The sequence below is a fragment of the Furipterus horrens genome, unplaced genomic scaffold (assembly GCF_987537825.1).
Source record: "Furipterus horrens unplaced genomic scaffold, mFurHor1.1.pri manual_scaffold_6, whole genome shotgun sequence".
Classification (NCBI taxonomy): domain Eukaryota; kingdom Metazoa; phylum Chordata; class Mammalia; order Chiroptera; family Furipteridae; genus Furipterus; species Furipterus horrens.
Window position 1 is genome coordinate 89,200,917 of NW_028327176.1, and position 27,949 is coordinate 89,228,865.

Here is a 27,949-nt window from a genome sequence, read left to right on the forward strand (position 1 = left end):
CAATAGTAATATAATGAGAGATACATATTCAATATCAAATTTTCTAGTAGCCATGTTAAAAATTAATAAGAGATAGGTGAAATTAATTTAATATAATTTAAAACCAATAAATCAAAAATATTGTTAATTAAGCACTGATCAATATAAAAATAATAAGATTATATATTTACATATATAACATTCAATACTTTTTGATTTTATTACTTTTGGGTTTTTAAGATTTTTATATTTTTTAATTTTCAGTCACAGTTCACACTCAGAACCATTCTGTATCAGTTCCAGATGTATAGCAAAGCGGCCAGAAATTCAAGTACCTTACAGAGTATGTATTCCCATTGCTACCTCAAGTACCCACCTGTCCCCATACATACGTATCACGATATCGTTAACTATACTGCCTCTGCTGCAAGCCATGTCTCTGTGACTGTTTTGTAACTACCAATTTGTACTGCTTAGTCCCTTCACCTTTTCCACCCAGTGTACCAAATCCCTCCACTCTGAGAACTGTCAGTCTATTCTATGAGTGTGTTTCTGTTTTGTTTGTTTATTTATTTTGCTAATTAGATTGCACATATAAGTGAAATCATTTGGTATTTGCCTTTCTCTGTTTGACTTACAGTGATCCCTCACTTATCTCAGGTATTACGTTCTAGATCCCCCCCCTTAACAGGTGAAAATCCGTGAAGTGGGAACCTTACATTTATTTTATTATTTACTGTACAGTACAGCAAAATCCCATAATATAGCAAAAAATCCGCGATAAATAATTAAATATAATATTTTTTAAAGTCCCGCGATACAGTGAAGCCGCGATAAGTGAACCACAATATAGAGAGGGACTGCTGTATTTCACTTAGCATAGTACCCTCTTAGTCCATTCACACTGTCGCAGATGTTAAAATTTCATTCTTTTTTATCCTCTCATCTGTTGATGGGCACTTGGTTGCTTCCATATCTTGGCTATTATAAACAATGCTGGAATGAACATAGGGGTGCCCATATTCTTTCAAATTAGTGTTTTCAGTTTCCTCAGATATGTTTCCAGAAATGGAATTGCTGGGTCATAAGGCAGCTCCATTTTTAATTTTTGAGGAACCTCCACACTGTTTTCCATAGTGGCTGCACCAATTCTCATTCCCACCAACAGTGCACAAAGGTTGTCTTTTCTCCACGTCCTTGCCAGCACTTGTTTGTAATAAAACGATAGCCATCCTGGCAGGTGTGAGGTAATATCTCACTGTGGTTTTGATTTGCATTTCTCTGATTCTTAGCAACATTGAGCAACTTTTCATATGCCTATTTGGCCTCTTTGGAGAAGTGTCTATTCAAGTCCTTTACTCACTTTTTAATTTGTTTGTTTTTCTGGTGTTAAGTTGTCTGAGTTCTTTATAAATTTTGTATATTAACCCTTTATCAGATGTTTCATTGGCAAATATGTTCTCCTATACAACGGGTTCCCTTTTCATTTTGTTGATGGTTTCTTTTGCTGTACAGAAGCTTTTTAGTTTGATGTAGCCCATTTGTTATTTTTTTTCTTTATTTCTCTTGTCCTAGGAGATACATCAGCAAAAATATCGCTACAAGAGATGCCTGAGATTATACTGCTTATGTGTCTTTCCTAATGTATCTATGTTTTTTGTGACTTACATTTAAGTCTTTTATCCATTTTGAGTTTATTCTTGTGTATGATATAAATTGGTGATCTGATTTCATTTTTTGCATGTATCTGTCTAATTTTCCCAATACCATTTATTAAAGAGACTATCTTTACTTTATTGTATGCTCTTGCCTCTGTCATCAAATATTAACTGACCACTTGGCATTGGTTGATTTTGGAGCTCTCTATTCTGTTCCATTGATCTATATGCCTGTTCTCATTCCAGTACCATGCTGTTTTAATTACAATCACCTTGTAATATAGTGTGATATATAGTGTGATTCCTGAAACTTTGTTTCTCTTTCTTAAGATTGCTGAGGCTATACAGGGTCTCTTTTTGTTCCATATACATTTTTGGAATACTTGTTCTAGATTTGTGAAACATGCCATTGGTGTTTTAATAGAAGTTGCATTAAATCTATAGATTGGGGAGTATAAACATTTTAATTATGTTAATTCTTCCAATCCATGAATATGGTATATGCTTACACTTATTTGTATCTTTCTGAATTTCTTTCTTCAATGTCATAGTTTTCCAAGTACAGGTGTTTTACCCCCTTGATTAAATTTATTTCTAGGTACCTTATTTTTTTTGTTACAAGAGTAAATGGAATTGTTTTCTTAGTTTCTCTTTCTGATAGTTCATTATCGATGTATAGAAATGCCACCAATTTCTTTTTTTTCTTTTCTTTCTTTCTTTTTTTTTTTAATGTGTTTTATTGATTATAATATTACATTTGTGCCAATTTCCCTTCCCTCTGCTCCCCTCCACCCGGTGGCCCCCCTCCCTCCAGTTGTCCCCCCCTTTTAGATCATGTCCATTAGTTGTGCATACAGTTCTTCTCAACCTCTCTCCATCCACTCCATTCCCTCCCACCATGATCCTTAATTCCTATATCATCTCCCTCCCTCTCCCCATTCCCCCTCCCTGTTGACCTCCCCCCAATATGTTCCCCGTACCTATAGTTCTTTTTCCACTCTCGTTGCCTGTTTAGATTGCCTTTGTTTCAATTCCCTAGCTTCTGTTGTTTCTTGTGATGCAGTTTTCATTTTAGATTTCATTGTCTTGATCCTCCTTTTTCTAAACCAGTCCCTTTAACATCTCATATAACAGTGGTTTGGATCTAATGAACTCTTTCAGTTTTATTTTGTCCTGGAAACACTTTCTCTGTCCTTCTATTCTGAATGACAATTTCGCTGGATAGAGTATTCGTGGTTGTAGGTTTTGGATTTTCATTACTTTGAATATTTCTTGCCAGTCCCTTCTTGCCTGCAGGGTCTCCCTTGAGAAGTCAGCTGATAGTCTAATTGGGACCCCTTTGTACATAATTCTTTTCTTCTCTCTTGCTGCTTTTAAGATTCTCTCTTTATCTTTAATTTTTGACATTTTGATTATAATGTGTCTTGGAGTGGTTCTCCCTGGGTCCAGGTTTTTTGGAACTCTCTGTGCTTCCTGGACCTGTAAGTCTATTTCCTTCCCCAAGTCTGGGAAGTTCTCCTTTATTATATTTTCCCTCAATTTTTCAAGTTCTAGTTCATCTTCCTCGCTCTCTGGCAAACCAATGATTCTTATGTTGGGCCTTTTATAGCTGTCCCAGAGGTTTCTGATCCTCTCATCGTTGCTTCCCATTTCCTCTCTCTGCATTGGTTGACTGCTTGTTCCTTCTCCATATTCCGGTTTGTTGAAATGAACTCTGGATTTTTTTTCCTCACCATCTGTCTCATATGTGGTTTTGTTCCTTTCGTTATGAGTGTTTTTCGCTTCTTTCTCATCTTTTTCCAGATCTTTTGTGAATTCTGTAAGCCACCTGATAACAATGGCCCAGAACTGAGCATCTGACAGGTTTCTTATCTGTTCATCTGTCAGGTTCTCCATCTGTTGCCTGGTGAGCTGTGCCACCGGGATTTCTATAGTTGTCTGCCTCATTTTGACAGATGCGTTTTGTTTTCTTGGGCCAGCTGTAGGGGGCAGTGCCTGTGTACTCGTAATGACCCAGCGACCGGCGCCCTTTGGCAGCCTTTCTTGCTGTGCTGTGGTGCTTTGTCGTCACAATCCAGCGACCGGCGCCTGTCCGCGACCTATTTCGCAGCCCTGTGGCGCTTTCTTTGGGGGCGGGGGTCCAAGATGGATTCACACAGTTATTCCACTAGGAGACCGGGATCCGTCCTCCCGCCCCCCTGGGCCTCACTGTTCAAGGCGATGTGGTGGCTGCTTTCCCCAGCGTTGGGGTCGCGAGCTGCCGGGGGTTCGACTGCAGCCGGATTGTTCTCCCCGCCGCTGTCCCAGGTGCGACCGCAAACAGCGCCGCCCTCTTTTGCTCTTACCTGCCCAAAGGGCGCCGCTGGTTTATAACTTCATATGTTGGGCTTCCGTGTAGTTTTATTTTCTGGAATTTCTAGTTATCCTTTGTTTTGAGGTAGTTGTATTCCTCTCTAGTTGTAGAGGGAGACCTAGCGCGTCCGTCTAAGCCTCCATCTTGGCCGGAAGTCCCGCCACCAATTTCTGAATATTAATTTTGTATCTTGCTACTTTGCTGAATTCATTTATTAGCTTTAGTGGCTTTTGTAAAGGAGTCTTTAGGGTTTCTATGTACGATATCATGTAATCTGTGAATAATGACAGTTTTACTTTCTCCACTCCAATTTGGATGCCTTTTCCCTCTTCTTGTCTGATTGCTGTGGCTAGAGCTTTCAGTGCTATTTTGAATAAGAGTTGTGAAAGTGGACATCCTTGTTGTTCCTGATCTTAATGGCAATGATTTCAGTTTTTGCCCATTGAGTATGATGCTGGCAGTGGGTTTGTCATATAGGGCCTTTATTATGTCTAGGTATATTCCCTCTATGCGCACTTCGCTGAGATTTTTATCATTAGTGGGTGCTGGATTTTATCAAATGCTTTTTCTGCATCTACTGATATGATCATATGGTTTTACCCTTCATTTTGTTTATGTGGTATATATCACATTTATTTATTTGTGGAAATTTTACCAACCTTACATCCCTGGAATAAAGCCCACTTGATCGTGGTGTATAATTGTTTGAATGTATTGCTGGATCTGGTTTGATAATATTTTGTTGAGGATTTTAGCATCTATGTTCATCAGGGATATTGGCTTATAATTTTCTTTCTTTGTAGTCTCTTTATCTGGTGTTGGAATTGGGATAATTCTGCCTTGTAAAATAAGTTTGGGGGTTTTCCCTCTGAATTTCTTGGAATAATTTAAGAAGGATAGGTGGTAGTTGTTCTTTGAATGTTTGGTGAAGAAGTTTTTTTGATTGTTGCTTCAGTTTCACTAGTTGTGATCTGTCTATTCAGGTTCTCTGATTATTCCTGATTCAGTTTTGGAAGATTGAATGTTTCTAGGAATTTATCCATTTCTCCCATATTGTCAATTTGTTGGCATATAGTTGCTCATAATATTTTCTTACAATCCTTCGTATTACTATGGTGTCAGTTGTTACTTCCCCTCTTCCATTTCTGATGTATTTTGGGGGGCCCTCTCTGTTTTTATCCTTGATAAGTGTGGTTAAAGGTTTACCAATTCAAAGAACCAACTATTGGTTTTGTTGTTTGTTTGTTTTTTATCCTATTTCATTTATTTCTGCTCTGATCTTAATTATTTCCTTCCTTCTACTCACCTTATGCTTTGTTTGCGGTTGTTTTTTTCTCTCAGATACTTCAAGTGTAAAGTTAGATTGTTTGAGGTTTTCTTATTTCCCAAGGTAGGCCTGAAATGCTATGAATTTCTCTCTTAGGACTGCTTTACTGTGTCCCGTAGATTTTGTTTTTTGTGTTAACATTTTCATTTGTTTCAAGCTAACTTTTGATTTCTTCCAAGATCTCATTGTTAACCCATTCATTGTTTAGTAACATGTAATTTACCCTCCAGGACTTTATGTAATTTTCAGTATTGTTTTCCCTGTGGTTTATTTCTCGTCATACCATTATGGTCAGAGAAGATGCTTGATATAATTTCATATCTTCTTAAAAATTTTTAAGTGTATTTTATTGGTTATATTGTTACAGTAGCTCCAATTTTTTCCCCTTTGCTCCCCTCTGCCCAGTACTCTCCTTCTTTCCAGCAATCCCACCCCCACCCCTTAGTTCATGTCCATGGGTCATGCATGTAAGTTCTTTGGCTTCACCCTTTCCTATATTATTCTTAACTTCTCCTTGTCTGTATTGTACCAACCAATTATACTTCTTAATTCTTGAACCATTTCCCATTTTCTCCTTCTTACCCCTCCCAGTTGATAACCTTCCAATGATACCCATACCTATGATTCTGTTTCTATTCTAATTTGCTTAGTTGGATTTTGTTTTTATTTTTTAGATTCAGTTGTTGATAGTTGTGAGTTTGTTGTCATTTTAATGTTCATAGTTTTAATCTTCTTTTTCTTCAGTTAGTCCCTTTGACATTTCATATAATAATGACTTGGTAATGATGAACTCCTTTAGCTTTATCTTGTCTGGGAAGCACTTTATCTTCTCTTCCATTCTAAATGATAGTTTTGCTGGATAGAATAATCTTGGTTGTAAGTCATTGCTTTTCATCACCTTGAATACTTCTTGCCAGCCCCTTCTTACCTGCAAAGTTTCTTTTGAGAAATCAGCTGATACTCTTCTAGGCACCCCTTTGTAGGTAACTCTCTGCTTTTCTCTTGCTGCTTTTAAGATTTTCTCTTTATCTTGAACCTTTGACATTTTAATTATGATGTGTCTTGGTGTGGTCCTTTTTGAGTCTAGCCTGTTTGGGACTCTCTGTGCTTCCTGGACTTGTATGTCTATTTCTTTTGCCAAATTTGGGGAGTTTTCCTTCATTATTTTCTCACATAAGTTTTCAATTTCTTGCTCTTTCTTTTCTTCTTCTGGTAATCCTATGGTTTGGATGTTGGCATGTTTAAAGTTGCCCCAGAGGTTCCTAAGCCTCTCCTCATTTTTTTTCAATTATTGTTTCCTCATTCTGCACTGGTTGACTATTGTTTTCTTCCTTATGTTCCAAATCATTGATTTGAACCCTGGTTTCCTTCCCTTCACCATTGGTTTTGTGTGGATTTTCCTTTGTTTCATTTAGCATACCCTTCAGTTTTGGATTCCTTATGCATTTGTGGTACTCAAGCATATCTGTCAAGCCTGTGAGCGTCTTTATCACCAGTGTTTTGAACTCTTCATATGTGAGGTTGGCTATCTCCTTGTCTGTAAGGTTGGCTATCTCCTCGCCACTTAGTTCTCCCACTGGAACCTTGATCCATTCCCCCTTTTGGGCCATACTTCTCTGTCTCCTCATCTTGACAGGCTCCTGTGTTTGTTTACCTCGGTGTCTTAGGTAGAGCTATCACACCTGTTACGTTGTAAGGGGTGGAACCTTAGGTGTTTGTCAGTACAGGGCAACCTGTTTCACCATGTTGTGGTGCTGGGTGTGGGGGAGGGGTCTGAGAGGGAACAATGCTGCTTTCTCAGCATTCGCCTCTTTTCCATGCACTTCTCTTACTTATGTATGGGACAAGCTGTTGCCCTGGCCATCGTTCCTAGAGTGGATGGATCTGCCGAAATTCTAGAACTGTGGGAGCCCTTTAAACAAGCAGATTCTGCTGAGAGACCAGAAGTTTCTTCCTCTGCCCCAACCCTCACTGGTTTGCACAGTCAGAAGCAATGAGGTTTTATTTTCCCTAGCGCTGGGACCATGAGCTGCGGGGTCTGGTCTGGTGCTGGGAGCGCTCCCTAGGTGTCCCTCCCTACTTTTTAAAATGTGTGACTGCACTTTCTGCCAGCCTGCCACTGCCGCCGCTGCTGCCACCACCACACCGTGTCCTCTCTGCCCTGGCTCCACCCCTCCTACCTGTCTGGATAAGTATTTCTTCTTTATATCTTTGTTTGTTGGACTTCCATGCAGCTCAATTTTCTGGAACTCATGGTTGTCTCTAGTTTTGCAAGTTGTATTTCTTCTTAGTTGTGGAGGGAGATGCAACATGTCTGTCTAGGCCTCTATCTTGGCCAGAAGTTCCTTCTTAAATTTATTGAGACTTGTTTTGTGTCTGAACATGTGGTCTATCTCAGAAAATGTTCCATGTGTGCTTAAAATAACGTATATTTTGCTGCTTTGGGTTAAATGCCTCTGTAAATATTAAGTAAAACCATCAGGTCTAGTGTGTCATTTAAGGCCACCATTTCTTTGTTGATTTTCTGTCTGGAAGATCTATCCATTGATGTCAATAGATGTTAAAATACCCTACTATGACTGTATTCCTCTCAGTCTCTCCCTTTTGGCCATCATATTTGCTTTACATATTTAGGTGCTCCTGTGTTGGATTGCTCTTTTTATCATTATGCGTGTCCCTCTTTGTCTCTTACAGCAGCCTTTGTTTTAAAGTTTATTTTGTCAGACATTAAGTATTGCTACCTCAGCTTTTTTTCATTTCCATTTGCATGAACTATATTTTTCATTCATTTACTTTTAGTATGTATGTGTGTGAGGTGGGTTTCTTGTACACAGGATATACATGTATATGTGTCTTTCTTTCTTAACCATTCAGCTATGCAATGTCTTTTTATTGAAGCATTTAAGGCATTTACATTTATAGTGATTATTGATATGTACGTAGTTATTGCCATTTTACTCTTTTAATTCTGTTCCTTTTTTTTCTCCCTTTTTTCTGCTTCTTAAAGCAGGCCCTTTAATATTTTTTGTTTGGTGGTAACAAACTTATTTAGCTGCTTCTTGTCTAGGAAGCTCTTCATTTCTCTTTCAATGATAAATGATAGCCTTACTGGGTAAAGTAGCCTTGATTGTAGGTCCTTGCCCTTCATCAGTATGACTATTTTATGCCGGTCCCTTGTGGCCTGAAGTATTTCTATTGAGAGACCAGCTAACAGTCTTTCGGGAGATCCCATGTAAGTAATTATCTGCTTTTCTTTTACTGCTTTTAAGATCCTCTCTGTGTCTTTAATCTTTCACATTTTAATTATGATGTGTCTTGGAGTGGTCCTCTTTGGGTTCATCTTGTTTGGTACTCTGTGCTGCTTGGACTTGTATGTCTTTTTTCTCTCACCACATTAGAGAAGTTTCCAGTCATTATTTCTTCAAATAGGTTCTTAATCCATTGCTCTCTCTCTTCTTCTGGGACCCTTATGATACGGATGTCGTTAAACTTCATGTTGTCCCAAAGTCCCCTTAAGCTATCTTTATTCTTTTTAATTATTTTTTTTAACTGCTCTGATTGGGTGTTTTTTTTCTATCTTGACTTCCACATTTTTTATTCAATTCTCTGCTTCATCCAAACTCCTGTTTTTTCCTTCCAGTCTATTCTTGATGTCAGATATGGTATTCTTCATTTCTGACTGGTTCTTTTTGATGGTTTCTATGTCCTTTCTCATGCTGTTGTAGTCTAAGTTCCTTGAGCCTCCTTATAACCTTTACTGTGAACTCTATATCTGATAGATTGCTTGCCTCCATTTCATTTAGCTCTTTTTCTGGAGATTCCTCCTGTTTTTTTATTTGGGGCTTTTTTCTTTGCCTCCCCATTTTGACTCTCTTTGTATTTGTTTCTATGTATTATATAGATCTGCTATGACTCTCAGTCTTTGTGGGGTGGCTTTATGTTGTAGGTCTCTTGTGGGACCCAGTGGTGAGGTCTCCTTGATCTCCTGAGCTAGGTTCTCTAGGAATGTCCCTTGTGTAGGTTATGTGCGATCCCCTTGTTGTAACTGAGAGTTGATTGCTGTTGGCCTCTTCATGTGGATCCACCCTCAGGTTGGCTGACTGTGAGGGTCAACCCTGACCACAGTGGGGGAGCTGCTGTGCAGGTGCAGTCTCAATGTGTTTTCTTTTTTCTGGAAATCCTTGGTTATAAAACTCCTCTTCAGCTAGTCTTTAGTTGTTTATTCAGGGTGATTGTCCCCCAGTTTAGTTGTATTTCCAGTTTGGTCCTGGGAAGAAGTGAGTATAAGCTCCACTTACTCCACTGCCCTCTTGAATGTCCTAAATGCATTTTTTTTTAAATCCCCACAAGAGGATATTTTTACCTGAGGTCATTTTTTTTTTCATTGCTTTTAGATAGAGAAGAAAAAGTGAGAGAGAGGGGGGAGAGAAACATTGATAGGTTGCTTTCTGTACACACCTTGATCCAGGACCAAACCCACAACCTAGGCACGTGTCCTGACTGGTAATAGAACCCACAAGCTTTAGGTTCACAGGACAACACTCCAGCCCACTGAGCCACCCAACCATGACCTAAATGCATTTTTGAAGTTTGATATTTTCAACTTACAATGGATTTATCATGATGTAACCCTATCATAAATACAGGAGCATCTGTGTATACAATACAATAAAATAAAAATATTTTAACTTAGTGTTTGAAGTCAGATGTGCTTTATATTTATCGTATATCTCGATTCCAATAGGCCTTATTGCAAGTGCTTCATAGTCACATGTAGCAGGTGGTTACCATATTGGACAGCACAGTTCTAACAGGAGGGGTCCTGTCCTGCTCTTCTCTGTTTCTACCACAAGGCACAGTATCCAGGACACAGTACGTGTTTCATAAACATGTATTTAATGAACAATATCTCCTAAGACTTACCCCAACTTATCAGGCCCCACAGAACATGATAGATACAACTACCATTTTCTCAAAATGTGTTTTTGACAATGTAGAGTAACTGAACTTGTCATATGCAAAGAGTAGACAGTTTACTCAGAATTTTTGATAAATCAGTATCTGGTATTTGTTGTCACTATGTGAATATTTCTCCCTAGAACCACTGGCATTTACTTTATTTACTTTTACTTGTTGTCATCTATTTGTTTATTTAACAAACATTTATTTAATACTGTGCTAGAAGAGGGGAGGCTGTATAACAAAGATGCAGTAAACCATGACCCATTGACATTGTCGACTTGCAGAAAATGATTTTCATAAATAAATATTTCAAAAAATAATAGAGAGACCTGCTTCTTACCAAGGTAACTTAGCGTGTGTTATTGGTTCCCACCCCTAAAAATCAACCCTAGAGAAACCACTGTGGCTCTGACCCCTTGCTAGTAATGGCTGTGAGCTCTACTGTTCTGTTAGTTTGCCAGCCACCTCTCCCAGATCTGCAGTGATGGGGAGAGGGAAGGGTGATGTCTGCTTCTTTTACACTCCAGGCAGTAGTGTAAGGTCTGCAGCCTGATTCCTCCCCCACTACCAGCCTCACCAGAACCATGGCAGGTGCCCAACTGCATCTCCAGTCACTGTCCTTGTCCTTTTCCTCATCCTGCCTCCCCTACTCTTTCCAAAATGCCCACCAACAGATGTCCTGATGCAAGGACAGAGGATCTTTAGTTGAGTTATAGTTGTCCCACTTGTAAATTTAAAGGAAGAAACAATGAGTCTTTCTAGTCTGCCATGATTGCTGATGTCACTCTGTTTCTTGACTTATTGACGATAACCATTCTTACAGGTGTGAGGTGATACCTCATTCTGGTTTTGATTTGCATTTCCCTGGTGATTAGTGATGTTGAATATTTTTTCATATGTCCATCAGCCATCTGTATATCCCCTTTGGAAAATTGCCTATTCAGGTCCTGTGCCCATTTAAAAATTGGGTTGTCTGTTTCTTGGAGTTAAATTGTATGAGTTCCTTATAGTTTTAAAATATTAACCTCTTTATCCACTGTATCATTTGTGAATATTTTCTCCAATTGAGCAGGTTGGTTATCTTTTCATTTTGTTGATAGTTTCCTTTACTGTTAAAAAAAACAAACACAACTTTTTAGTTTGATGTAGTCCGTTGTTTATTTTTTCTTTTGTTGCACTTGCCTGAGAAGATGCATCCAAAAATATATTACTAAGACTTATACAAAAGAGTTTACTCCTGTGTTTTCTTCTACGAGTTATATGGTTTTAGGTCTTATGTTTAAATCTTTAATCTATTTTGAATTTATTTTCAATATAGTGTAAGAATCTAGTCCAGTTTCATGTCTTGCGTGGATCTGTCTCATTTCCCCAAAACCATTTATCGAAGCGACTGTCTTTATATCATTGTATATGCTTGCCTTCTTTGTCATGTAATTGCCTTCTTTGAGTTTAAGTGTTTTTCTCAGATGTTTTTCTATTCTCTGTCTTGTTTATCTCTGCTCTAGTCTTTATTATTTTATTTTCTCTGCAAACGTTGTATTCAGTTTGTTCTTTTTCTATAAAATTAGGTAGTTGATTTGAAATCTTTGTGTGTGTGTGTATGTGTTTTTATGTAAACATTTATGGCTATAAATTTTCCCCTTCACACTGCTTTTGCCATGGAACCTAAGTTTTGGTATCCTGTGTTTTTGTTTTCACTCATCTCTAAGAATTTTTTTAGTTTTCCTTTAAGCAACCATTAGGTTGCTTAAAAACGTGTTGTTTAATTTCCACAACTTTATGATTTTTTTCCATTTTCTTTGTTATTGATTTATAACTTTATTCTATTGTAGCCTCAGAAGATACTTTGTATTAAGTCTGTTTTTTAAAATCTGTTGAGGACTTCCAGCCAAGGTGGCAGCCTAGATAAACACACTGTGTCTCACTCCACAACCAAGAAGGAATACAACTACCTCAAAACTAGAGACTACCAAAGTTCCAGGAAATCGAGCTACATGGAAGTCCAACAAACAAAGATATGAATAAGAAATACTCATCCAGACAGGTAGGAGGAGTGGAGCCATGGTGGAGAGGATGCAGTGTGGTGGCGGCAGCAGCAGTGGCAGTGGCAGGCCAGTGGAAAGTGCAGTTAAAATTTTAAAATGTCAGGAGGGACACCTGGGGATCACTCTCAGCATGAGACCAGATTGCATAGCTCATGGTCCCAGCACTGGGGAGAATAAAGCCTCATTGCTTCTGACTGTGCAAACCAGTGGGGTTTGGGGCAGAAGAAGAAACTGCTGGTCTCTCAGCAGAGTCCACTTGTTTAAAGGGCCCCCACAGTCCTAGAACCTCTGCAGACCTACCCACTCTGGGAACAGCTAGACAGACACCAGTCCCATACAGAAGTGGGAGAAATGCCTGGAAAGGGGGTGAGTGCTGAGCAAGTGGCATTGTTCCCTCTCAGACACTTCCCCCACATACAGCGCCACAACTGGTGAAACAGGTCAGCCTGTACTGGTGAATACCTAAGGCTCACCCCTTATTATGTAACAGGGGTAACAGCTCTACCTAAGACACAGAGGCAAACAAACACAGGAGCCTGTCAAGTTGAGGAGACAGAGAAGTATGGCTCAAAATGTGGAATGGATCAAGGTTCCAGTGGGAGAACTAAGTGATGAAGAGATAGCCAACCTTACAAACGAGGAGACAGCCAACCCCACAGATGAAGAGTTTGAAACACTGGTGATCAAGATGCTCACAGACTTGACAGATATCCTTAAGTATGGCAAACAGATAAGGGAAGAAGTAAAAGCTATGCTAAATGAAATGAAGGAAAATCCACACAAAACCAACAGTGAAGGGAAGGAAACCAGGGTTCAGATCAATGATTTGGAACATAAAGAAGAAAAAAACAGTCAACTAGTACAGAATGAGGAAACAGAATTTTAAAAAATGAGGAGAGGCTTAGGAACATCCGGGACAACTTTAAATGTGCAAACATCCAAACCATAGGGGTGCCAGAAGGAGAGAAGGAAGAGCAAAAAATGGAAAACTTATGTGAGAAAATAATAAAGGAAAACTCCCCAAGTTTGGCAAAGGAAATAGACATACAAGTTTAAAAAGCACAGAGAGTCCCAAACAAGCTAGACCCAAAAAGGACCACACCAAGACACATCATCATTAAAATGTCAAAGGTTCAAGATAAAGAGAAAATCTTAAAAGCAGCAAGAGAAAAGCAGAGAGTTACCTACAAAGGGGTGCCTAGAAGAGTATCAGCTGATTTCTCAAAAGAAACTTTGCAGGCAAGAAGTATTCAAGGTGATGAAAAGCAAGGACTTACAACCAAGATTACTCTATCCAGCAAAGCTATCATTTAGAATGGAAGGGCAGATAAAGTGCTTCTCACCATCATCACCAAACTGTTATTATATGAAATGTCAAAGGGAATAACTTAAGAAAAAGAAGATCAAAACTATTAACATTAAAATGACAATAAACTCACAACTATCAACAACTGAATCTAAAAAATAAAAACAAAATCCAAATTAGGAATCCAGAATAGGAACAGAATCATAGGTCTGGGGATCATTTGGAGGCTTATCAGCTGGAAGGGGGAAAGGGGAGAAATGGGAAAACAGTGCAGGGATTAAGGAGCATACTTGGTTGGTACAAAACAGACAGGAGGAAGTTATAAATAACATAGGAAAGGGTGAAGCCCAAAAACTTATATGTACAACCCATGGGCATGAACTAAGGGGAGTGGGATTGCTGGAGGGAAGGGGGTTACTGGGCATAGGGGAGCAAAGGGGAAAAAAGTTGCAATACTGTAACAACATAATCAATAAAATATACTTAGAAACAAAAAACAAGAACAGAGTAACCAAAATATATCTATTGAGACATATTTGTGGCCTAATATTTGGTCTCTCCTCAAAAATGTCTCATGTGCACTTGAGAAGAATATTTATGTTGTTGTAGAGTGTTCTGTCTGTTCTATTCATTCTTATGAATTGAGTAATGAAGTCTCTAACTATTATTATAAGCCTGTCTATTTACCCTTCAATTCTGTCAGGTTTTGCTTCATATATTTAATGGTCTGTTATTAGGTAAATAAATGTTTATAATTGTTATATCTCCTAGAGATATTGAGCTTTTTGCTAATATATAACGTCTTCCTTTGTCTCTTGTAATCTTTTTTGGTTTAACACTTATTTTGTCTGATATTACAATAGCCGCTCCTACTCTCTTTTGGTTGTTACTATTTTTCCATCCTTTCACTTCTAACCTGTGTGTGTCTTTGGATCTCAAATGAGTTTCTTGTAGATTGCATATAGTTGGATCTGTGTTTTTATTCATTTGTCAATCTCTTTTGATGGGAGAATTTAATCTATTTACATTTAAAGGGATTGCTGTTAAGGAGCTTCTGTCATTGTATTATTTGTTTTCTATGTGCCTTATGGATTTTTTGTTTCTCATTTCCTTCATTCCTGTCTTCTTTTGTGTTTTACTGATTTTTTTTTTGTGAAGTGTTTAAATTCCTTCTTATTATCTTTCAGTATACATTCTATAGCTATTTTCTTTGTGGTTACCACAGCAATTACATTTACTATCCTAAAGTTATAACATTCTAATTTGAATTTATAGCAACCTAACTTCAATAACATACAGAAACTGTTTACAGTTGTGTCCCCACCCCTCTTGGTTGTTGATGTCACAAAATTTATATATATTTTGTATGACCAAAACCAAAAACTAATAATTATTTAAAATATACTAGTCTGATAAATTAAGTAGAAAATAAGATCTGGAGTTACACACCAAAGTTACAATAATACTAACATTGACACTAATAATTTTTTCTTTAATGAATTATTGGATGCAGAGAGATCTGATCACATCACTCGGGAGGAGTAAGGAGGGGGATCTATGGCGAGGTTGCCCCAGGCAATGGTAAACAGTCTATTAAGAGATTGGCTGAGAAGATGAAGGCCTTTGGAACACATGGAATTATGGACCAGAAGATTTAAAATAAAAGAGGGCAGAGAATGGCTCTCAGGCTCTCTTCTTTGAGGATGCCTGGATGATCATGCTGCAGCTGTCTGCATTTCCCAAAGGACAGTATTTTGGATGGATTTTGGATTGGAGAAGAAACTCTGAGTGCAGCATAGGATCAGGCTGGCCTGGAAGAGGGTGGCAGGGTTATTCTACTTTAGGTATTCTAGAGGGGATGAGCTCTGAGGCAGAAGCCTGCCATTCTTCCAAAACTGTGTAGCTTTTGTATCTTATGTTGTTTTAGTTTGTAAACTAACCCTTTGGAAATAAGATAATTAAAAACTAAGAGGGAGAAATGATAGGAGAACTCAAGCGTTAAGAGTTTAGCTTTAATTGACAGGCTTAAGTGATTAAAGCTGTAACTAAAGAGTTACAGATTTTATCCTTAATTGATAGACTTAAGTGACTAATGCATGTGGAAAGATGTTATTCCAAAATTGTACAGCTTTTGAATAAAGAATTCTTTCCTATATCACCAAACCATTGCCTCCAGAATTTTGCCTAGAGGGTGGTGGCAAGCAGCAGGACCCCACTTGCTGTTCAGTAACATTGTTGTCTTAAATCATGTAGAAAACAAACAAAAAGTACAATTACCAACCATTTTTACAATAATATTAGCTTTTATAGGTGCTCATAATTATTTTTATTAAGATCTTTATATGGCTTTGAGGTACTGTCTAGTGTCCTTTCATTTCATTTTGTAGGACTCCATTGAGCATTTCTTTCAGGGCAGGTCTAGTGGTCACAACTTTCTCAATTTTTGTTCACCTGGGAATGTCTTCACTTCCCTCTCACTTTTGGAGGACAATTTGGCTGGTTATAGAACTCTTGATTGACAGTTTTTTTTTTCCTTTTAACACTGAATTCATGGGCCTACTCTCTCCTGCCCTCACAACTTTTGAAGAGAAATCTCTTAATCCTATTGAGAATCTGTTGTATGTGATGATTCACTTCTCTCTTGCTGCTTTCAAGATTTGCTCTTTGTGTTTGGCTTTTGAAGTTATGATTATAATATGTGTCCGATTGCCATCTAATTTGAAATACATTGAGCTTCTTGGATGTTTATATACATGTCATCCATCAAATTTGGAAAGTTGTCAGCTATTACTTTTTTTCTAATATTCTCTCTGCCTCCTTCTCTCTCTTCTTTCTCTTCTGGACTCTCATGATGTGTATGTTGGTCCACTTGATGGTATTCCACAGGTCCCTTAGGCTCTGTCTACTTTCCTTTAATCTTTATATTTCTGTTGCTCAGCCTCAATAGTTTCTATTGTCCAGTCTTGAAGTTTGTTGATCCTTTATTCTACATGCTCAAATCTGCCTTTGAATCTATTTAGTAAACTTTTTACTTTTTGTCCTTCTAAGCACCAAAATTATGAGATCTTTTTTAGTTTTTTATCTTTATTGATATTTCCATTTTGTTCACACATTATTGTCTTTACTTTCTCCATACATTTCTTTAGTTCTTTGAGCATCTTCAAGACAGTTGTTTAAAATTTTTGATATTATATCTGACACCGTATTTCAGGAAAAGATTCTGTTGAATTGCTTTTCCATTTGAATGGGCCACACTTTCCCGTTTCTTTGTATGCCTTTGAGTTCTTCTTGAACACTGGCCATTGGAGTCAAATACTGTGGTATTAACTTTGGGACTCTGTATCTGCCCCTTCCTCAGGCTTTGCTGGTTCTTTTTTCTTTTTAATTTTTTATTAATTGATTTGAGAGAGAGAGAGAGAGAAACAGCGATTTGTTGCTCCACTTATTTATGTACTCATTGATTGCTTCTTGTATGTGCTCTGGTTGTAACATGTCCCTCTGCTGAATAGCCTGGGGTGTAAACTTAATGTATTTTCATGTGTTTTCTCTGTCTTTTCCTGGGAATGTGAAGTCATTTTCTAATTTTCCCCATATATGCTTGTTTTTTTAATGTCCTAGTCCTTAGTATCTGGACCCCAAAAGGAGAGAAAGTAAAAAAACAAGTGGGGGGAGTGCACTGATCCTTTAAATACTCTTGGAAATTACTTGAGCCAGAATGGGAGGGCTTCTATAGTTGGGGGGAGGTGCCACAAAAATGGCCGCCTGACTCTTCGTCTGAACCTCTGTGATCAGAATCAGCAATCAGCCATTAGAATGCAGATTCCCAATATTTGGAGGATGGAGTCCTTTTGCCCACCCTATCTCCCACAGGCTTTGGACAGCTGCTTCAGGAAAATTTGATTCCTGCCACATAGGGTGGAGATGGGTAGCTGCTACTGTGAAGAGGGCTGAAATTAACTGAAACTTACCACCATATCTTCCCTTGAAAGTTGCTAGCCTTCACCAGACTCTAGAATTTCAAAGTAGTTACATCAGATAGATTCTTCAGTGCAATTGTGGTGTATTTAGGGAAACCTATTCCTGGTGCTTCCTACTTTGCCATAGTCTAAGAATCTTAGGAGATTTTTAGTGTTTTAAATTGCCCTTAGTGCTATCCTCTGCTCTTCCACTCTATATTAGCTTTGAAAACTAACAGACTACACTCACAGTGAAATCCAGCAGTGTGACAACTGCTGAAGGGAGTAGAATGGGGCTAGAGCTCCTTTACAGCCTCATTCTCACAGCATTACCATTATTTGACTTCTGTAGTGGCCTCCTGGGAGACCCCACTTGTAAGGCTGTCTGTATTTGACCTGTCTCAGAGTTTACCTAATACATAAAGCATTTTCTTACTTCAGGTAGGGGTTTTTAAATTTAAAAAAAAATTATACACAATTTTAATTTTTTGGCTCCCAGAGGCATTGGATAGCAGCTGAAATACATAATAAACTTTCTAGATGTCTTAGAAGAAAGAGGTAGCAAAGGAGATGTCCTTAGGGATCTTGAAAAGCTCTCAGATATTTCTGGGAATCTAGAAGGCTGCATGCATGTGTAGGGTGGTAAGGATGCCCAGAGCTATATGCATGCTAAGGGAAGACTGAGAAAGTCCTAAGTTCCCACCTCTGTCTGACCTTGAGGCTCCATGCAAGGAGGGACTAACAACTAAATCAGAGCTGTCAGCTGTCACCTGTCAGCTGTCAGGCTGATTTTTGAAGGCACTCCCCAGCATGAACACAAAGCCTCCTGGCAAAAGCTGGGAGGTTTATGTATTCCAAGCAATTGAGAAATCTCTGTGCAATCATTAGTTGACCACTAAGCTAACCAAGAAGAAACTTCTGTGGCCACACACAACTAAGAATACAAACTTTACATAATTAGTTCAGAATCACTACTAAAAAAACAACCACAATTACAACAAACAACAGTTATAACAAACTGTAGGGAGGGGAATAATCTGATTTCCAGAGTTGCCACATTTAAGGGAAAAATTTTTTGATCTGCATATAAATGGAACTGTGAAGTTCAAACCATGTTGTACAAGGGTCCACTATATCCACAAATATTGAATCATCATGTTATACACCTGAAACTAATATAATATGTCAATTATACCTCAATTAACAAAAAAAAGACCTTAAAAATTTACATAAAAAAAGAGCAACTGAAAATATGAAAACAGTGTCTAACTAAGTAAAGAATATCAACAAACATAAATTATAATAGAGAACCAAATAGAAATTCTGGAATTGAAAAGTATAATAATTGAAATGAAAAATTCATTAGAGGGTCTCAACATCATATTTTAGCACACAGAATATAGAATCAGCAAACTTGAAGATAGTTCAGTTAAAATTATCTGATGTGAGAAGCAGAAAGAGGAGTGAAGAAAAATGAACAGAACCTCAGAGGTTTGTAGTACATCATTAAGAATACCAACATACTACCCTGGCCAGTGTGGCTCAATTGGTTGGAGTGTCATCCCGTAAACTAAAAGGTTGTGGGTTTTATCCCTAGTCAGGGCACATACCTAGGTTGTGGGTTTGATTCCTGGTAGATCCCTGGTCAATTCCTGGTCGATTCTCAGTCAATTTTCAGTTGATCCTTGGTCAATCCCAGACCAGGGCTAATATGGGAGGCAACCAATCATCGTTTCATTGTTTCTCTCATATTGACCTCTCTCTCTCTATCCCTCTCCCCCCCTTCTTCCCATCCTCTCTCTCTAAAGGCAATGAAAAAATTTCCTCGTGTGAGGATAAAAAGAGAATACCAACATACTACACAGAAGGGGAGTCCCAGGAGAGTAGAGAGAGAAAGAGAGAAAGAGAGAGAGAGAGAGAGAGAGAGAGAGAGAGAGAGAAACAGAAAGTATATTTGAACAAGATGGAGGCCTAGACAGACATGCTGTGTCTCCCTCCACAAATAAGAAGGAATACAACTACCTCAAAACTAGAGACAACCAGAAGTAACATAAAATTGAGCAGCATGGAAGTTTAGCAGAGATATAAAGAAGAAATACTCATCCAGACAGGTAAAAGGGCAGAGCCAGGACAGAGAAGAAGCTGTGTGATGGTGGCATCAGCAGTGGCAGCCACAGGTTGGTGGAAAGCGCACACATTTTAAAAAGTAGGAAGGGACACCTGGGAAGCACTCCCAGAACCAGACCAGACCACGTAACTCACAGTTCCCGTGCAAGGGAAAATAAAGCCTCATTGCTTCTGACTGTGTAAACCAGTGGGGATTGGGGCAGAGGAAGAAACTATCCATCTCCCAGTAGAGTTCACTTGTTTAAAGGGCCACCACAGTCCTAGAATGTCTGAAGACCCACCCACTCTGGGAACAACAGCCAGGGCAACAGCTCAAGAGGCACCAGTACTATACAGAAGTGGGAGAAGTGCCTGGAAAAGGGACGAGTGTTGAGCGAGTGGCATTGTTCCCTCTCAGACCCCTCCCCCACATACAGTGCCACAACGTGGTGAAACAGGTCACCCATACTGATGAATACCTAAGGCTCTGCTTCTTACAACATAACAAGTGTGACAGCTCTACCTAAGACACAGAGGCAAACAAACACAGGAGCCTGTCAAAATGAGGAGACAGAGAAGTATGGCCCAAAAAAGGGAATAGATCGAGGTTCCAGTGGGAGAACTAAGTGATGAGGAGATAGCCAACCTAACAGAAGAGGAGATAACCAACCTAACAGATGTGAAGTTCAAAACACTGGTGATAAAGATGCTCACCGGCTTGGCAGATATGCTTAAGTACGGCAAAGATGTAAGGGAAGAAGTGAAGTCTATGCTAAATAAAACAAAGGAAAATCTACACAAAACCAATGGTGAAGGGAAGGAAACTCTTATAATCAAGAGTTTTGGTCAGACCTTTGAGCATACACAGAGACAGTGAGGAGCCAGACACAAGCACAGACTATGGCACTGAAATGGATGAATAAAGAACTTGGTGATTCGGCCCGCGACCTTCCAGCACAATGTTCTACAGGTCCAGTTGGGGATGATATGTTTCATTGGCAAGCCACAATTACGGGACCTAATGGGAGCCCATATCAAGGCAGTGTATTCTTTTTGACAATTCATTTTCCTACAGACTACCCTTTCAAACCACTTAAGGTTACATTTACAACAAGAATTTGTCATCCAAATATTAAGAGTAATGGCAGCATTTGTCTCAATATTCTAGCATCACAGTGGTCTCCTGCTTTAAGTATTTCTAAAGTTCTTTTATATATTTGTTCACTGCTATGTGGTCCAAACACAGGTGACCCCTAGTGCCAGAGATTGCATAGGTCTATCAAACAGACAGAGATAAGTACAACAGAATATCTTGGAAATGGACTTCGAAGTATGCCATGTGATGCTACCTTAAGGTCAGAATAACCTGAATTATAGCTGGAATAAACTTTAAATTACTGTTCTTTTTTTAATTTTCTTACCTGGCTGCTCCCCTATCAGACCTCATCTCTTTTAATTTTATTTTTGTGTACCTCCCTCCACTTATTCACATGCTCATCTGAGAAGATTTAAGTTCTCCCAGCTTTGGACAATCAACTGCTTTTAGAAACTATTAAATAGTTACAAGAGAACAGTTGCCCAAGATTCATAATATTTTAGAGTGGAGCATGAGTATTATGTGGCCAGTACCTTCACTCTACCTTGGTTATGAGACTAAAACCATTCCTCTCTGCTCTAGCATGCCAAAGAAATCATCTGCGGGGTTGGGAGGTGGATGCTCCATTGTCACATCAAAGGAAGCAGCATTTTTCTGGCAACATCCGTTCTCATTTAAGCCTTCCACTGTCAGAGATCTGAGGTTACATGATATACTCTATGCTCATAACTGATGTGGCTGGAGAACTGGTATTTAGTTTATAGCATCAACAGAACAGAAAAGATGATGTATTTTATACGTCAATAAAAGAATGATCTGTTCTTGTTCTATAGAGCATAAAAATTAAAAGTCAAACACCCTCTGTATTCCATAAGTAAGGTCCCAAAACACTGTGTAATTTTCATTTAAATTATTAGGAGGCTTAGAGCTATTAATCTATCTTCCAATACACTGTTTAATATAGCACTGAATAAATGATGCAAGTTGTCAATGGATGAGTGATCAACTAATAGCTCTGTTAGAAATTGACTTTTATTTTTCAGTAAAGCTGTATAAACCAATGAGTTAGCTGCTTCAATTAATCAGTATAGAAAACAATCTTTTGTAAATGCAAAGCTGTTTTTGTATATACTGTTGGGATTTGCTTCATGGTGTGACATCAAATGATGTAAAGTTCAAAAGAGTGACTATTTTGCCATGTTCAATTAAAAGTGCACAGTCTGGATTTCTGGCCAAGGTGGAGGCCTAGACAGACACGCTGTGTCTCTCTCCACAACTAAGAAGAAATACAACTATCTCAAAACTAGAGACAACCAGAACTTCCAGAAAAATGAGCTGCATGTAAGTCCAACAAACAAAGATACAAAGAAGAAATACTAGTCCAGACAGGTGTGACAGCTCTACCTAAGACACAGAGGCAAACAAATATGGCAGCCTGTCAAGATGAGGATACAGAGAAGTATGACCCAAAAGAGGGAATGGATCAAGATTCCAGTGGGATAACTAAGCGACGAGGAGATAGCCAACCTAACAGACATAGAGTTCAGAACACTGGTGATAAAGATGCTCACAGACTTGACAGATACGCTTAAGTAAAGCAAACACAGAAAGGAAGAAGTGAAAGCTATGCTAAATGAAATGAAGGAAAATCCACACAAAACCAATGGTGAAGGAAAGGAAACTGGGGTTCAAATCCATGACTTGGAACATAAGGAAGAAAAAAAGTCAACCAGTACAGAATGAGAAAACAAGAATTGAAAAAAATGAGGAGAGGCTTAGGAACCTCTGGGACAACTTTAAACATGCCAGCATCTGAGTCATAGGGGTGCGAGAAGGGGAAGAGGAAGAGGAAGAAATTGAAAGCTTATGTGAAAAAATAATGAAGGAAAGCTTCCCAAATGTGGGGAAGGAAATAGACATACAAGTCCTGGAGGCACAGAGTCCCAAACAAGCTAGACCCAAAGAAACACAACAACACACATCATAATTAAAATGCCAAAGGTTAAAGATAAAGTGAGTATCTTAAAAGTAGCAAGAGAAAAGCAGAGTTACCCACAAAGAGGTATCTATAAGAATATCAGCTGATTTCTCAAAAGAAAGTTTGCAGGCAAGAAGTATTCAATGTGATGAAAAGCAAGGACCTACAGCCAAGATTACTCTATCCAGCAAAGCTATTTTTTAGAATGGAAGGGCAGATAAAGTGCTTCCCAGACAAGGTAAAGCGAAAGGAGTTCATCATCACCAAGCCACTATTATATGAAATGTTAATGGGACTTATTTAAGAAAAAGAAGATCAAAACTATGAACATTAAAATGACAACAAACTCACAACTCTAAACAACTGAATCTACAAAATAAAAACAAAATTCAACTAAACAAACCAGAATAGGAACAGAATCATAGGTATGGGGATCATTTGGAGGGTTATCAGCTGGAGGGGGAAGGGGGAGAAATGGGGAAATGTTGCAGTGATTAAGAAGCATAACCGGTTGGTACAAAACAGACAGGGGGAAGTTAAGAATAATGTAGGAAAGGGTGAAGCCAAAGAACTTATATGCACGACCCATGGACATGAACTAAGGTGGGTGGGATCGATGGAGAGAAGGGGGATACTGGGCAGAGAGGAGCAAAGGGAAAAGAACTGGGACAACTGTAACAACATAATAAAATATACTTTAAAAAGGTGCACAGTCTGTTACAGGTTGACCCATTGACCTGATTTATGTGGAATTAATAAGGTATTCTGATAGTGTAGCTTAAGTATGCTGCACAAGATATTGAGAACCCTGGAGTTTATAGATGAACTTGAGGCCCAGTTTAGGGAATTTACTTTCCAGGTGCAACTCCCATCTAACTAAGTGTTTCCTTTACCTTATACACTTGATAGCTAAAAAACAAACAAACAAACAAAAAATATAACAAGAGAGTAATAACGGGTTTAAATTTACAAGATAAAGTACTGTTTTTGTGTGGGAGTTGTCATGAGGCTGTGTTGAAGTGACTTTTAACTATGTGGGATATTAAGTAGCCATTGAAATAGATTTGTTCAGCCATTTACATTAATGAGCATTTAAATGTTAACAGATATCATTTCAGGTGACTTAGCATGAATGAATAAAAGTCAATGCTATTGGAAAAAAAACATACCGAAAACAAATAGCAAAATGTACAGCCTACCTTATTAGTAATTACATTAAATATAAATGACTTGAATACATCAATTAAAAGACAGAGATTGGCAGAATGAATTAAAAAACATGTTCTAACTATATGTTGTCTAAAAGAGACACACTTTAGATTCAGACACAAACAAGTTGAAAGCAAAAGGATAGAAAAAGATATACCATGCACACAGTCACAAAAAGAGGGCTATAGTGGCTGCATTAATATCAACCAAAACAGACTTTAAGACAAAATTGTTACTTGAGACAAAGAATGCTATTTTATAAATTCTGTGTTTTAGGAAGGACGTGAGTCTGCTCTGTGCAGTGATGTCTGGGATTGCAGTCATTCAGAAGCCCAACGGGGGCTGTCACTTCCAAGATGGCCCACTCACACGCTGGCAGTCGGTGCTGACCATTGGCTTGGGGCTCTAGAACATGGAGTCCAGATTCTCTTGAACATGGGCCTTTCCTTGAGGCAATATGGGCTTCCTTACAGCATGGCAGCTAGGGTCCAAGAAGGAGTGTTTCAAGCAGTGAAAGTGGAAATGGCAGTTCTCTTATTTTTTTTTAAAGGTTTATTTTATTCTTGTTTGAGAGAGAGGGGAAAGGAGAAACATTTGATGTGAGAGAGAAACACCGATCAGCTACCTCCTACCTGTGCCCCAACAGCCAACAGGAGGATCAAGCCCTTGGCATGTGCCCTGACCAGGAATCAAACGGGCAATCTTTTGGTTACTAGAAGATGCTTCAACCACCTGAGCCATGCCAGCAAGGGCAGTAGCAATTCTCTTAAAGACCAGCCTTGGAAGTCTCAGCATTGCTACTGTTGATCAAAACATGTCAGCAAGTCAGTGATTCAAATTGTGGGAAATGAACTCTTCGTGGGAGGCGTGGCAGAGACAGCAGCCATCCTCAATCTGTAGCCAGGCCATCACAATGGCTTGCCTGTGTGATTCCTCACTCAGTCCTCCTCCCTTAACCAAACCAGATCCAGTGATGTTCTTGCTACCAGCCTGGGATTGTTCTAGTTGCTGCAAATGAGAGATTTTATTTTTATACCTGAGGGTGTGCTCCTCACGCTCAAGGCATATATTTTGTTGCTCCTCACATTCAAGTGCATGCATTTGTGTGTGTGAGAGTGGAAAACAAGAGGCTGCATAGGACAGAGAGAGGAAGAGCACAGACTCTGGAGCCAGATAACCTAGGTGTGAATTCTGCCTCTGCCACCTGCTAACAGGGTGACCTTGTTAAGACTCCCTTCATCTCAACTTCTTTGCAAATGCTATGTAAGTATTTGGTACTGCTGTTGTGTCTTGTTACTGACATTCTTACCTGCAGCGGCACGTGCGCTCTGCTATCATCCCTTAACCCCCTTGCTTGCTCGCTGCTGCCATGGGCTGTCCCACCACCCTGTCGCTCAGGATTTCAGGGGGCTCCTCAATTCACTGTATCTCATTTTCCATGTTTCTCCTAGTTGATCTTTGAGAGTGAGGAAAATGCTCATTTTATTTTATCTCATGGTGGTAAGACCTTCCTGGTCCAGCGTGGGTTCCTTTCACGTGGGAGATCTATCTCCTGTGTTCAGCGAGACACAGGCAAGTCAGGGTGTCTTCCTTGCACCAGCTGTTTCTTTAAGTACCTATAATTAAAAAATAATCAATATACCAAAGTGGCCTCTTTTGGAGTGACATATTCTTCTCCCCTTCACTTACATATATTCATTTTAATCTAAAAAGATGCTGAATGGAAAAAGCAAGTTACAAAAGTATCATTTTAAATCAGTTTTTTAACAGTAAGCAACAGACTGAAGCAGAAAAAGGACTCACTGGGAAGATAGTAGGTAATTCACCGTCACCAGGGGAGCTGAAGATGTAGGACTATACCGCGCAGCTGCACAGCTGTGGATCCCGAGGTCCTCCAGGGAATCCGGTGACCATCTCTGCCAGGGGTCAGGGTCTCATGGCAGAGCCTAGGTCACATGCCAGTCCCCAACTTCTAGGAAGGCTGGGACAGTGGGAAGCTGGCCTTTTAGCTTTTATGGCAGAGGGGACCCTTCCTCCTTCTGGAAAGAGGCCTCTGATACTGAGCAGCCAAAAGAATGACAAATGATCACATAGCTATCATTTATGCAAAACTTATAAAAACCCAAAGCAATGGTTTATTGTTTGCAGGTAAAAGCACAGTTAGTAAAAGTACACCACCATTCATGGGAATGATACGCACTAACTCCAGGATAATAGGTACCTCTGAGGAGGAAGGGTAGGGAAACAGATGTGGGACTTCAGTTGGATCAGAAACATTTTATTTCTTAAAATGAAACCTCTGAAGCAAAACTGACAAAAATGTTAACCTCTGTTTATGCTTGGAGGTGGTACATAAGTATCATTGTTTCCTATGCTTATTTATATGCTGCAAGTATTTTCTAATTAAAAGATCACTTCAGTAAATCAAAAGTATTGTCAGGCAACTGAAGTCTCTGCAGATGTCTCCCTATGTAACTGCTGAAATGCAAAATGACCCTGCATCCCACACAGGCAGTGGAAGGCTTTGCTTACGAGCACCCACCTATCCTGTGTCTTCCTACCCTCTGAGCAGTCTTGTCCCCATTATCTGAAAATGGGCAGGGTCACTCAGCTGAGACTGTGAGACTGAGTAATGAGTGGCCTGGTACGATTTACTGAGTAGGAGTGATTTATTTCATTATCAAAATTCCAAGCCCTTTAAAATGTCTCCCAAGAAGTTATCTGGTTTGGAAAAATCAGAAAGAAAACTGACAAGAAAACAAGAATCTTGGAAATGTTGGAAAGATTGTTTTTTTGTAAACAACAACAAACAGGGAAAGAAGATGGTGGCAGAGTAGCTAGCAGTCCCGTCCACCTGCTCCCATCCCAGATCGGCCCTGCGGTAAAAGCACAGAGCAGACAGTGAGTGAAAGCTGCTGTGAGTGAGCACGGAGACTGTGCAGCAGTGAGCAAGAACCAGCCCTCCTGCAGGGCTCCAGGGAGACGGCTGCCCGTGCTTTCTATGTGGAGCTGCCACAGCTGCCCAGCCCAGCACTTCTGGCAAAACAGAGTCAGGGCAGCTACTGATCACTACTGGGGTGGAGAGAAAAGGCCTGGGAGGTGCAAGCCCCAGAAACAGCACAAGGGGAGCAGGCCTGCCTGAAGCTGCAAATCTCTGGAGGAAGTGGGGTCAACACTCCACCACCACCCTGTGTTATTATATAGCCACAGGGCTCTTCCCGGCGCTGTCCTGGAAGGATCAAGTGAGAACTTTGTATGAAACTGTCGGAAGCTCTGGAAGCAGTGGCCAGACCTGACTGTGAGAGACTGTGATTTTGGGGGAGAGGGAGTGCAAAAAGAATGGGGCTTCCAGGGACTGGTGCTGGAGCATGGGGGCCACACAGAAAGGGGAAACTAAGGCAAGACCCAAGACTCAGCAGGAACCCTGGCCCACATGCCTGTGTGCATGGATGTTACAGAACCCCTGGGCTGCTCCAACTGAAAACAAACCCATGGGCTCTTTAGTTAGGGGTCCGATTGTCCGCCACCAGAATTATAACTCTCAATACCAGAGTTTAGTGAAAAGAAAAAGAATTGTTTATTTAACAGTTATATAGATTTAGATTATTTGCGGATTTCTGCTGTTACGTCTTATGTTCTTTAAAACACCCATAAACACATATCCTTGCCTCCCCTCTACCAAACCTGGCCAGTCTTAGGAAGGTCATTAACACCATTTCCCTACTTTCCAAACACAGTTCAGTTTTACCAGCAGCTGCCAATCACTCAATTTTTTTAAAGTATATTTTATTGATTATATTGTTACAATAGTTCCAATCTTTTCCCCTTTGCTCCCCTCCGCCCAGCACCCGCCCTCCCCAACAATCCCCCCTCCAAGTCCATGCCCATGGGTCGTACATACAAGCTCTCCTGTCTCACCCTTTCATATATTCTTCTTCTTCTTTTTAAAAAATAATTAATTAATTAGTTAAATA

The 27,949-nt window shown here is 39.4% G+C and overlaps 1 pseudogene; it reads left to right on the top strand.

Moving 5' to 3' along the window:
• Positions 1-20,592: 20,592 nt before the first annotated feature.
• LOC150006898 (ubiquitin-conjugating enzyme E2 D3 pseudogene) lies at positions 20,593-21,035 on the top strand (annotated as a pseudogene).
• Positions 21,036-27,949: the final 6,914 nt, after the last annotated feature.